At 36.4% G+C, this 11528-nt stretch overlaps 1 long non-coding RNA gene across 1 annotated transcript in view; it reads right to left on the bottom strand.

The window, feature by feature from the left end:
- Positions 1-5290: 5290 nt before the first annotated feature.
- Positions 5291-11528, bottom strand: part of LOC113340776 — a 48392-nt gene continuing 42154 nt past the window's right edge. The window contains exons 3-4 of the long non-coding RNA XR_003355637.1: positions 6076-6135; positions 5291-5512 (exon numbers count right to left, since the gene is read on the bottom strand). This is a non-coding gene — a long non-coding RNA (uncharacterized LOC113340776). The remainder of the gene's footprint in view (positions 5513-6075; positions 6136-11528) is intronic.

The raw sequence follows: 11528 nt of genomic DNA, 5'->3' as shown, positions 1-11528 counted from the left end.
TATAGAAATTCTTCATAAGCATGTGTTTGACTCAGATTCTTTATTTCGTGATTCAATTGTGTTGATGTTTATTAAATCTAGTGATTATTTTGATGGTAGTAAGGTGTTAATGTGGGTTGAATTCTTGAGATGGAAATTCAAATTTCCTTCAACCAGTTTAAGGCGTATGAAAAATGGTAATGGGCTAAACTGGGTTGTCATTGTGTTTTTTGGATTACCTAGCTCTATAGTTTTTAATTGTGGTAAATGTAGTTTTAGTTGGGTTGAAAATCATCACCAATTGCTTAGGAATTGTTTATATGCGAAGAAGGAAGCAAAGAGCGAACAAAGTCGGTGTTATTATTGCTGTAAAGTTTTCAATCTCAGGACTAAACGTCTGCAGTCACATCCATTCAGTACTTCGAATGTCTTCTCTCATGGATTATACCCAGTGCATCCTAGTTTCCCTGTTCGTTCGTCAATTGTGCAGCCATGGAGACATTGTGGTGTTTGTTATTATTCGTTGCTTATTGATGTGCTGCACATTCCTTCGCAGAAGGTTACAGTTCTTTCAGAGCTTATATACTCTAGAATTGCATTTTTCGTATACTTCAATTTGCCCACATGTGAAGTCTGCGAGAGTTTTTCAATTCATTCTAAAGTTTTAGTAGAAGAATGGTTTTCAAAACTGATGGTTTTCTATGAGTATGATACCAGTCAGTATTCTCAGCTGTGTTACAACTATATGGGGCAGCGTGCATATCAGACCGAGAAGAGTTTTTGTTGTTCTGATCATTTAATTGCACGAGTGATGGGAACTCAGTCCATACTCACCATGCTTTACATTCCATATGTTTTAAGGTTAGTAGCCATGTTGAAGTGGAAATTCAGATTGGCTCCTATTCATATTCTAAACTTACTGATGTGGTTCGAGTACTTGAGGTGGAAATTCAAATTGTGTTTCACATATTTATGGAATGCGAGAAATGTTGGTGGAGTTGATAAGGAATTTTCATCAGTTGTATGCTTGGAAACAAACTGGTATTATCTAGAAGACGGTGTTCCTTGGACTCATATATATTCTCTTGTGGTGGTTTCCTTAGTTGCTGAGGGATATTATACGCTCTTGAAGCTCAAGAGGGGATTTATAGGAATTTCAGCATTTCCTCCCATAAATCTTACCAACGATGCGTTGACCGCGGTTGACACCGCGAGAAATCCCGTGAGGGGAATGAACGGTCAAATGGGGCATCCTGGGGGAGATTTGCAAGGGGGGTGGGGTTTAGTGTGGGGGCCACTTTTTTTTTTCTCTCACGCGGTAGAAAGCTCGGTATCCCCTCACGGTACACCAAGCATTATTGAAATCTTACATTATGAAGCATTTGTAGAATGGATTTAGGCAGGGAAATGGTCGGCTACAATACCATCCACCATCGCGGAAACGCCGTACATTTCCACCGTAACAACAGCCGTAACCCACAATTTTGGCAACATAAGCTGTTGGGACCTTAGTCCCACATTGGTTAGATGGGGCTTAATTGGGTAGTTTATAAGTAAATGGGTTCCCTCATCTAGTCAACCGTTTTTCGAGTTGAGTTTTACCCATGGGTTTATGGCGAGTTTAGGATCGGTACCCTAACATTTGGTATCCGAGCGAACCACCACGACCCATATTGGCTCCACGGAAGGGGTGACCTATAGGATGGATAAAGGTGTAGGGGCATATATGTATAGGCATAGTTATCACTGCATTGAATACTGATAGTCGAATGGAGCTTCCATAAGGAAAGGGTTACCTCCGGGTCGGTGTCGATAGAGTGGGTCAACGAGGACGTTGGGTCTGGAAGCGTGGTGGGATGTTGGGACCTTAGTCCCACATTGGTTAGATGGGGCTTAATTTCGTAGTTTATAAGTCAATAGGTTCCCTCATCTAGTCAACTGGTTTTCGAGTTGAGTTATACCCATGGTTTTATGACGAGTTTAGGATCGGTACCCTAACATAAGTCGAATCCTACACTAGATTATCACCGATAGCAGCCAAATAGGCCACTGCATCGCAACAGCAGCCCTCATTGCACAAAAACCCTAGGACTATATGAAGTGGGACTTAAGTTATCACGGCACCAGGTTAAAATCCAAGTTTACATTTGGAAGAGAAATGCAAGTGAATTAAAGAGGTTCAGTCTAGACATTATAACAGGGAGCTAGGATAGTTTCTTCGTTGTTTAGTTTGTGTTCTCTTTTTGGTTTTAGATTTCGTGTTTCGACTCTTGTCAAGGAGCCGGAAAAGTCAAATTCGGTAATAGTTTGTATTCTTCTTCAAATATGCCTAGTTAGCAATTCGGCATACGTGATACGTTTGGAACCGGATACATACGAGTATTATACAGATTCGTAAAAGTCAAATTCGGTCAAAAATCCGGTCAACTGTTCGTGATTCGGCAGTAATACGGAACGACATACGTACTTGTATAATTCCTAATAGAGATATGCATTCGGTGTATAAAATTCGGCATATGTTATTTTTAATATAATCTCTCCTAAGATACCATAGTTCAATAATTGACATGAACTATACATATGATATGTGCATCACATTCATCAAATAAGATGAATGTTGATGGTATTGGAATCTAATTAGTCTATGTAAAATTTTAAAATTCAAAAATCTAATAAAGAATAAGGGGGATTTTGCGTTTCTCCCCCCCAAAAAATACCTAATTTGCATTACCCCTTTTTAAATAACTAATTGGTAAAACCCCCTATACTAAGATGTGTCGTGACGGCACCGTTAGATGACTCAGCTTTAGTGATGACGTGGCAAAGTATTATACGGGGTGTATAATTCGGTAATTCATAAATACGCGTGTAATTCGTTTTAAGCTGAAAATTCGTGAACCTAAGGATGAGTTTCAATTATACAGTCGATATGTACGGATTCGGTCGATACGGTATAATTTGCAAACTTACTAACTAGGGTCACCTGTACAAATATTAGACAACCATTACCTCATAGTATCTCCATCATGTTACTAAGGATCATTTAACTAAACTTGTAGCAATTCATAAACTCTTTTTCATCGTACAAGCGCCATCGCTGATGTATGCGTGACACTTCTTGGTCATTAACAAAAATTTAATATGGTTGGGAATTGGGATGGGGATTGAACTCCCAATCCTAGTAAGTAATTCGGCCAATTATTATCGAATAATTTGCGAATATTCACGATTGGACGTTTCCCGCCTTATTCGGCGTCCAAATGCAACCACGAACCGGATTCGTGAATTTTAAGTTCTTTCCGATTAAGTCGTGATTTTTAATGACTCGCGAATAATTCTCCGACATATTTGGTAGCAGTTGAAGACCTAAGCCCAGCCCATTTGGGCTTATTAATTTTTGGGTGAAATACAGATGTAGGCTTCTTTTTTTTTGGGGTATAATTTTAGGCCTTTTTTTTCCAGCATAACAAAAGAACGATTTTTTAGGGACCATGGTTTTTTTGGGGGACCATGATCTTATTAGGCCAACCTCCCTATACTTAAAAGGGGTGTCCCAAAGTTAGCTAAATCCCCATTTACTCTTTACTTTAATTTAAATTAAAATTAACTTAATAACTATATAAATCTAATCATATACATCTAATCTAAATGAATTTATTAACCAAAATCAAAATCAAATCAAAATCAAAAGAGCAATCGAAAATTTTTTGTTTTGAAAAAAAGTTTATTCTCTTTTTCTTCTCTCTTTCCTTGACGTTCCTCGATTGAAAATCCATCAATCTTTTTAATTCGTTTTTAGATAGGAAAATTGAGTAGAAATCATCAAAATATGGTTTAAATGGATGTTAAAGTGGCATTTTCGGTTAGGAATAGTTTTAAAAAACTAGTTTTGTGACCGAACATTCTTAAACCAAGAACACGAAGAACACTTCGGTTATCACGAATTTAATTTTTCATAACCGAACTCCGAGTTCGGTTGATTCGCAAGTTTGTAACCGAACTCTATCCATAATACAAAAATAAAATAAAATAAAATAATAAATGTAACCAAACTGTGTTATTTTTCCTACTATGTTGAGTTATGATATAACCGAACTTTACCTACCTTGTTCGGTTGGTTCGCAAAAATTTCTAAAACTATCTAGTAACCTAACTCTACTTATATTCCAAATTTTTTTTTTCCAATGTAACCGAACTGTGTTATTTTGCCTACTATGTTGAGTTTCAATTTAACCGAACTTGTTCCACTATGTTCGGTTTGTTCGCAAAAAATCTTGACAAACCGAACTCTTCACTAATTGCATACATGTGGAGTTCGGTTAGATATGTTGTTGGGTTAAAGTTTGCGAACCAACCGAACATTACTCTGTAAGTCCTATAAACAAAGTTCGGTAACCTGCGTGTATGGAAAAGGTAACCGAGCAACTAAAAACCTCCATTAAAGAACGAGTTCGGTAACCTGCGTATATGGAAAAGGTAACCGAACTACACTTTCAGATGAGTTCGGTAACCTGTTCTTCACATAAGGTAACCGTACAAGCCCAAATCTACCCTAAAAATTTACAGTTTTTGGAAAATTTGGAGCAGTTCAACCAACATTATCTAAGTTTGAAACATACCTGGGTACCCAAATACTCTTCCTTCGGTTGTGGTTGGTAAAATCTTTTGTTTTTCATGTTTTCCTTCTTCATGTTCTCCAACTTTACTCTCTCAATAATTCTGCTTAATCATTTTACTAATCACTACGCTAACTATTATTAACACTAACTAACACTAACCAATCATTACCAAAAAAATTAATCAAGAGGGTAATTTATGTATTAATATAAATATTTAGATAAGGGATGACCTAGATTTACTTCTAATGTCTTTACCCAAAATAAAACCATGGTCCCCAAAAAAACCATGGTCCCCAAAAAACCGTTGGTTATCCACCTTTTTGCCACTGTTTGTGGAGAGCAAAAAGACTTATAAGCCCTTTGGAGGGCAAAAGACTTATGAGCCCTTTGAATACCACCTTTTTGCCACCGTTTGTGGAGGACAAAAAGACTTATGAGCCCTTTGAATCTTTCCACTCATCAAGTTGCAGTCTAACTCGCCGATTTGGAATAGTAACTCGGAGCTGAGTTGGCATACACGTGTACTTTTACACGTCATCAATCTAGGCCATGTCATCAATCTGTCCACGTGTCAGAAAAATTGTGGACCCCACATCACCAAACAACAGATTTTCTTACACTTTTCATTCAGATCAAAGAAAAATGGTTGATGGCTTTCATTTATCTTCAAATTCCAGCAGTAGCAGCAGCAATGAGTTTAAGAAAAATCTTATAATGTAATCAAAAGAAAATTGGATTCAACATTGTCTTAAACATTTCATAGTTTGATTTTCAATATAAAATGCAGTCATCCAAAGACATCTTAAACATAAACAAACCCACAAAATAAATTAAACTAAACATTGTCTTTCATTTGCTGCTTCTCTGGCCCCCCTTCCTTCAGCTTCAGGCACTAGAACACCAGCCTGATCCTTCTGCAAATTCAGTAGCCAACCCAAAGTTATTAACCTTGACAATTCCATAAGTAAACTTTGAAGATTGTTCAACAGAAGCAACATCATACATTATGTAATTCGGGTCTTTATAAAAGTCCCCTTGTCCACCACATCAACCTAGAATATCAGTAGCGGAATAACCGAACACACAAAGCACCACAGCTCTTGATATGTCACCAAAATCCATCTCAGGAAGATAAACAAATTCTCCTGTTATTGGATTGCATATTACACAAGACACTTCACATCATCTTTTTTCAAACAGGTAAGCAAACTAAACCATTGCAAGAACCAAACATAACAGGATTAGAAAGGTCATCACGTATAAGCTTAACAGGAATATTCCTTGATGTCCCTAAACCAAGGTGAAATTGTAAGTGTCTTAATAATCCTATGATGCACAATTATAATATGTTTAACCTATCGATGTTCACATAAATTTCCCTCATTGTCAATCAGCAGTCTAAGAAATCTGAAAAAGTTAACGGAAACCATACTGGCAATTCTACCCAAAACCTTAAATATTGTGACAGTTTTCATACCTGCTTATCGTGAGTTATCTGGAGAAGCCTGCCCACCAGATTCTGCGGCATTAGAAAACCCTGCAAATTCAGTCACCAACCCTAAGTTACTAACCTTGACAAGCAAATTTTGAAGATTGTTTAGCAAAAGCAGCGTCAAACATTATATAATGAAGAACTAGATGTGAGACAGATCCAGAGTCACTACTGCTAAATTAAGGACAGTCTGTAAAATGATGTGAATGTGTCTTCCTATTCACTCTCTGACTGGTAAGAGATCATTACGAGCTTTTCACATCCCGAGTCTGATTTGCTGTTTAGGATTGAAATTACATTAATGGAAGTGAAGTGTAAAATTGTAAGTGTCTTGATATCCTAGGATGTGTAATTGTATATGTTCTGCCTATCAATGTTTGCATGAATTTCCTCATGGTCAATAATTAGTTTATGAAATCTGAAAAAGGTAAGAGAAACCATATACTGGTAATCGTACCCAAAACCTTAATTGTGACAATTTTCATACCTGCTTACCAGTTCTGGCCAGCTCTAGTTTTACCCATCTTCACTTTAGCCTCTGAATCTATCAGACTTCTTCGTTCCTTTGATCTATTAGGTATACCCATCTTCTAACACAAAGAACTGAACAGAGAGGATTGGAAGGAAAACAGAGAGAAGAAGGAAAAGAAATGAAAATGGTGTTTGATCTGAGTTTATGTACCTTCTATCGTTAATTACGAAGTCCAAATAATTGTAGCCGTCAAAGAATCATCGACATCTGTTGGTTCGAGATTAACGAGTGAGATCTCACAATCCTGTCGTTAATTACGAAGTACCCTTATCTTAGCCGTCAAAATTCGTCGAGATCAACTGATTCGAGATGAACGTCTCAGAATTCACAGCCAAATAGAATGTCATACGTGCCATTGACACAAGTCAAATAATACGTTGCATTTGCCGCACACGTGTCTTATATCTATCTCATCTAATCTAAGCCGTTGATTATTCAAGGGATTAACACTACTATCAGATCAAGCACTAAAAAGACGACACATGTATAAAGGATATATGGATAATTTCGGCGTCATTATCTCATCTCATATGGGAAGAAATTGACAAAAGTAACTTTTTTGGATGGAAACATGGATGGAGGCCTAGTTTTGTTATGCGAAAAAAAAAAAAGTCCTAAAATTGTAAATCAGGGTGAAAAAGTGGCCTATATTTATAAATTCTCTTAACTTTTTTAAAAAAAATTCAAAAGGTGGGGCTCAATCCCTTAACCTATAACTCATAGTACTTTACACCCCTGACCAACTGTGCCAGACATTTTTTGAAGATGTTTAGGCATATATACCAAATATATCAGATTAAAACTACAAATTACCACTATAAAATGTTTCCAAAATAATTAACATATGCCGAATTATTTGTGACGCATTACAAAAATGTTAATACGAAATGTGGAAGTTGTGCAATATAAAAGGTACCCATATTATTGTCCGATATAGAAAAGGTACCCATATACTACTGCTATTCTGACAATGTAAACTATATTTAGTATCATTGTGCGTGGAAAGTTGCATTTATAATCATCTACAACAATCTAAGACGCATTAACATTCTCAGAGTTATGGGAAACATTTTGTACATTCATGAAGCAACGACTACTAATCTATCGAGTAAAGGTGGGTGTCAGTAGAGGCATTAACGTTTTCAAGGGACGTGGCACAAGATACGCTAAATCAGTACCGAATGGCATTTCAGCCATTTATAGACTAAGCATTCAGTGGCCGACCTAATAGATTAGGCAACGTCTAGACCATTTATGATCTAAATTGCGCTTTAATAGGAGCACCTAGAGTACCTAATAGATTAGAAATGTTAATTACTCTAAGCATATATATATATATCACAACTCTAAGACATATAGAAGGAAACTCACCTATAGAGCTTTAACACATCTGCAAGGAAGCTTCTTGTTAGGTTCAATAACTTATTTACCGCAGCAAAGCAACAACATGTTAAATGTTTATAGGCATAATGTTTGAAATATTATGGTATAGTTAGACAAAAGGCCCAAAATCAAAGGAACCTTTAGTTCATGACAGTGAACTGACGCCTAGGGGAATTCATCTAACTGCCATAGTCAGCAATACCGCAGACACGAATTCTGCCTTAGCGTAAACAACAACTAAGTTGTTTCTTTAATTTTCTAGGATTGACATTCCTCTGAAGTTAAATATATCACATAATGAAATATCACTTTTACTGCTTCTATTCTAAGTTGGTTTCCACGTGATATGGTGTATGAGTAGACATCACATGAGAACAAAATCTTATGTGAGATATGAATTTCTTTACTGCACATAAAAGAAGACTACATGTCATACAAATAAACAATCAAAGAAATTTATAAACGATTTAGCACTAACTTACCCTTTGCTTCTTGTTAGCCATCTCACTTTTTAATTATTTTTTCGCAGTAGTGTAGTCGGTCCATCTACCAAGCCATCTCAAAGTTCTCGACTCCATTACCTTATCAAATTCTGCCAGACCAACCCCCCTCCGAAATAAATTATCCACAAACCTTGTATCAGAAACTTGGTGACACACGTCTTGAGCAAGATCACGTTTTTCCCTCCATCTTCTGCTACAATGGCTGACGCCTGACGTAGCCGTGAGTACTACACCTGCACAAATAATTATTCTCCGAGTATTTTTATTCCCTATCCAAAGCTGTTGAAAACATCCTGTGTTGTCTTTCGCTTATCTATCTCGCCAAAAAAGTCTCTACGATTTCACGCACCTCGGAATTTAAATTAGGTGCAAGCATTACAAAATTTGTCTCATGTTTAAAGCGTTTGCTACTATTTAAAACTCACACAATGTTCAAATCTTAGCTGCTATATGGAGCACACCAATAAACAATTGTCTTAGTTATTAGGATAGGTAGTTTACATGACCAGCCCGTCAGAAAAATGTTGCTTAGGTTAGAATTGTAGTCTTTAAAAATGTTGCTCAGATTGTTACTGCATAGATTAAAAGAGAAAAAAGAAAAACTCGTCAGCACAATCAAAAGATTACCTTCCCAAAAATTCTTACCTAAACAAAAATCGTCACCAATAAAAGCTTTATTATACATATATACCCATCTATCTATGAATTAATAGAAATGACAGCATCTCAAAAAAAAAATCTGCACTTTATATCAGTATAAAAAATGGGGAACGAAGAACCCTAACTTTGAATATACCAAAATCAGAATGGAACATACCTTTATAAATCTGCACTTTCTATCAGTATAAAAGAATGGAACACACCTTTTGTTTGAAAATAGCCTGCTTCATAACGCTCAAAAAATCTTTTTTTCATTCATAAAATGAGATTTAATCTTACATTAATTGCCGAACCGTAACGCCTATGGAGGGGAATCCACTGCGAAGTACTGTGAAGAAAAATAATGGGAAGAGAAACATATTACGTTGAGAAATGCGAGTAACTAGAGTCACCGTCAATAAACGGGTTAATTTGGACCGTTCATTATATGCCCAAAATATAGACCAGTCCACGGAAAAACACACCTAATCACCGTCCTTTATATATCCAAACTGTAGATGACCGTCAATGTAGAAAAACACCGTTTTCCCTAATAAAATAGATTGAAGTAAAATTTAATCATTAACACTAAACTAGATTATCAACACTAAACAATGTAAGCGTTAATTAGTCATTTTCAATTTTTTTTATAAAAGGCACTTGAAATTACCATGTAATGATCCTTTTTGTCCTATGACATGCCATCCCTCTAATAAAACTTGTCGCACCTATAACAGGGTTGTTCTATATACATGTTCGTTATTATACCAGTGACCCACTATGGATTATATTTGTTGTTCAATAAATAATTCAATGGTTTTGTATCCTTTCCAAATTATCACATGATGTTAAGTTCCCGTAAACGAAAACGGAGAGCCGGCCGAAACTAACGTGGGATGACTCGATAAAGAAAGACATGAGAAAACTTATCACGGGAGCAGGCTTTGGACAGACAAGCATGGAGAGCGGCGATCCACGTGGAAGAGGTAGGTTTCAGGAACGCTGACTAACAACCCACTTCTTTTCTGCCTGTCGATTTCATTTGTTTCCTTTGCCCCTAAACCCGCGAACACGTAAATGAAACCTGCAGATTGTGAAAGGGGAATCCCCTGTAGCGTTGCAGTAGGCAAAATTGTGAAGGGGTCACCCAGTAGCTTTTGTAACAAGGACATGATGTAAGTATGCCCACATATATTAATGGATCCCATTTAAACGGGGATTAATTGTCATCCGGTCCAAAACAAAAACAAATCGCGGCGTGTGCAGCGTCAAGTATTTTACCTGCCATAATGCGGATTGTGCAAGGCTCGACAGACCGGCGTAAAAACTATGTCGTACGTTTATGAGATTACTCTCTAACGACCTGGTACTTGCTAGTGGAAAAGGCTTTGGATTTGGATTTGGATTTGATAATTTCCCATAAGACAAAAAAATAATCAATATGCGCACTTTTTTGCTACCCTGTTTTAGACGACAGTAGAATGTATCTGGACAAATGCGATATATGTCTTTTGGATAGTCCGCAAAAAGCAAACTAGCCAACACTGTAGGAATACATGTCAACGAACACAACCGCTTAACCACTTTACCTGCAGATGATTAAATGTTAGTCGCCAAAGATCGAATATTTGGCCATCTAGCTATCTACTTGAACACCTTGATTAGACAATACACAAAGTACAATAAGTGGAAAATATATCTAAAGAAAAATTTAATGGCATGGATAAATAAAATTCCTACGTTGAACGGTAAGGAGATTCTTGGTTTTTGTTGGTCGAAATAAGTCTTTTGCTAATGAGAATAATGATGAAGACACTTGGCAATATATAATTGATTTAAAAATTACAAAGTCAAAAGAAAGACTTAACTTTGTGTGTTTGAAATTTTATAGACCAAATTCAACACGAAAGTCAAATATATATTATGACTCTTTTTCCAAATTAATATAATAATGGAAAAAAGACCGACATACTTCACACATAGTTTCCGAGAAAATAAAAGGATGAAGTAAATAAAATCTACATATATTTCCTATCTTTTCTTCACCTATATAATGTATTCACGGTGCGACACCACATCAAAAATGCAACGCCACAGGGTGGGGCAAAGCCCCGCACACACCAAATAAAAGATGCATCGCCACGAGATGGGGCAAATAAAAAATGCATAACCACGGGGAAGAGCGAAGCCTGCACACACCAAGTTAAAAAGGACCGTGCACAAATCTAGTTGTAATTGTAATCTTGTTATTGATTAATTTAGGGTGATTTGTTGCATTCCAGAGTTAGCCCCTAAGAAAAATATTTCCACAAAATTTGTAAGTATTTTGTTTATATATTGTTATAACAAAATAGTTATCTTTCATTATTATATAGTGGTGC

Source organism: Papaver somniferum, unplaced genomic scaffold, assembly GCF_003573695.1.
Source record: "Papaver somniferum cultivar HN1 unplaced genomic scaffold, ASM357369v1 unplaced-scaffold_23, whole genome shotgun sequence".
NCBI classification, from domain to species: Eukaryota; Viridiplantae; Streptophyta; class Magnoliopsida; order Ranunculales; family Papaveraceae; genus Papaver; species Papaver somniferum.
The sequence above is the reverse complement of the archived record's forward strand: the minus strand, read 5'-3'. Positions and strand labels throughout refer to the sequence as shown.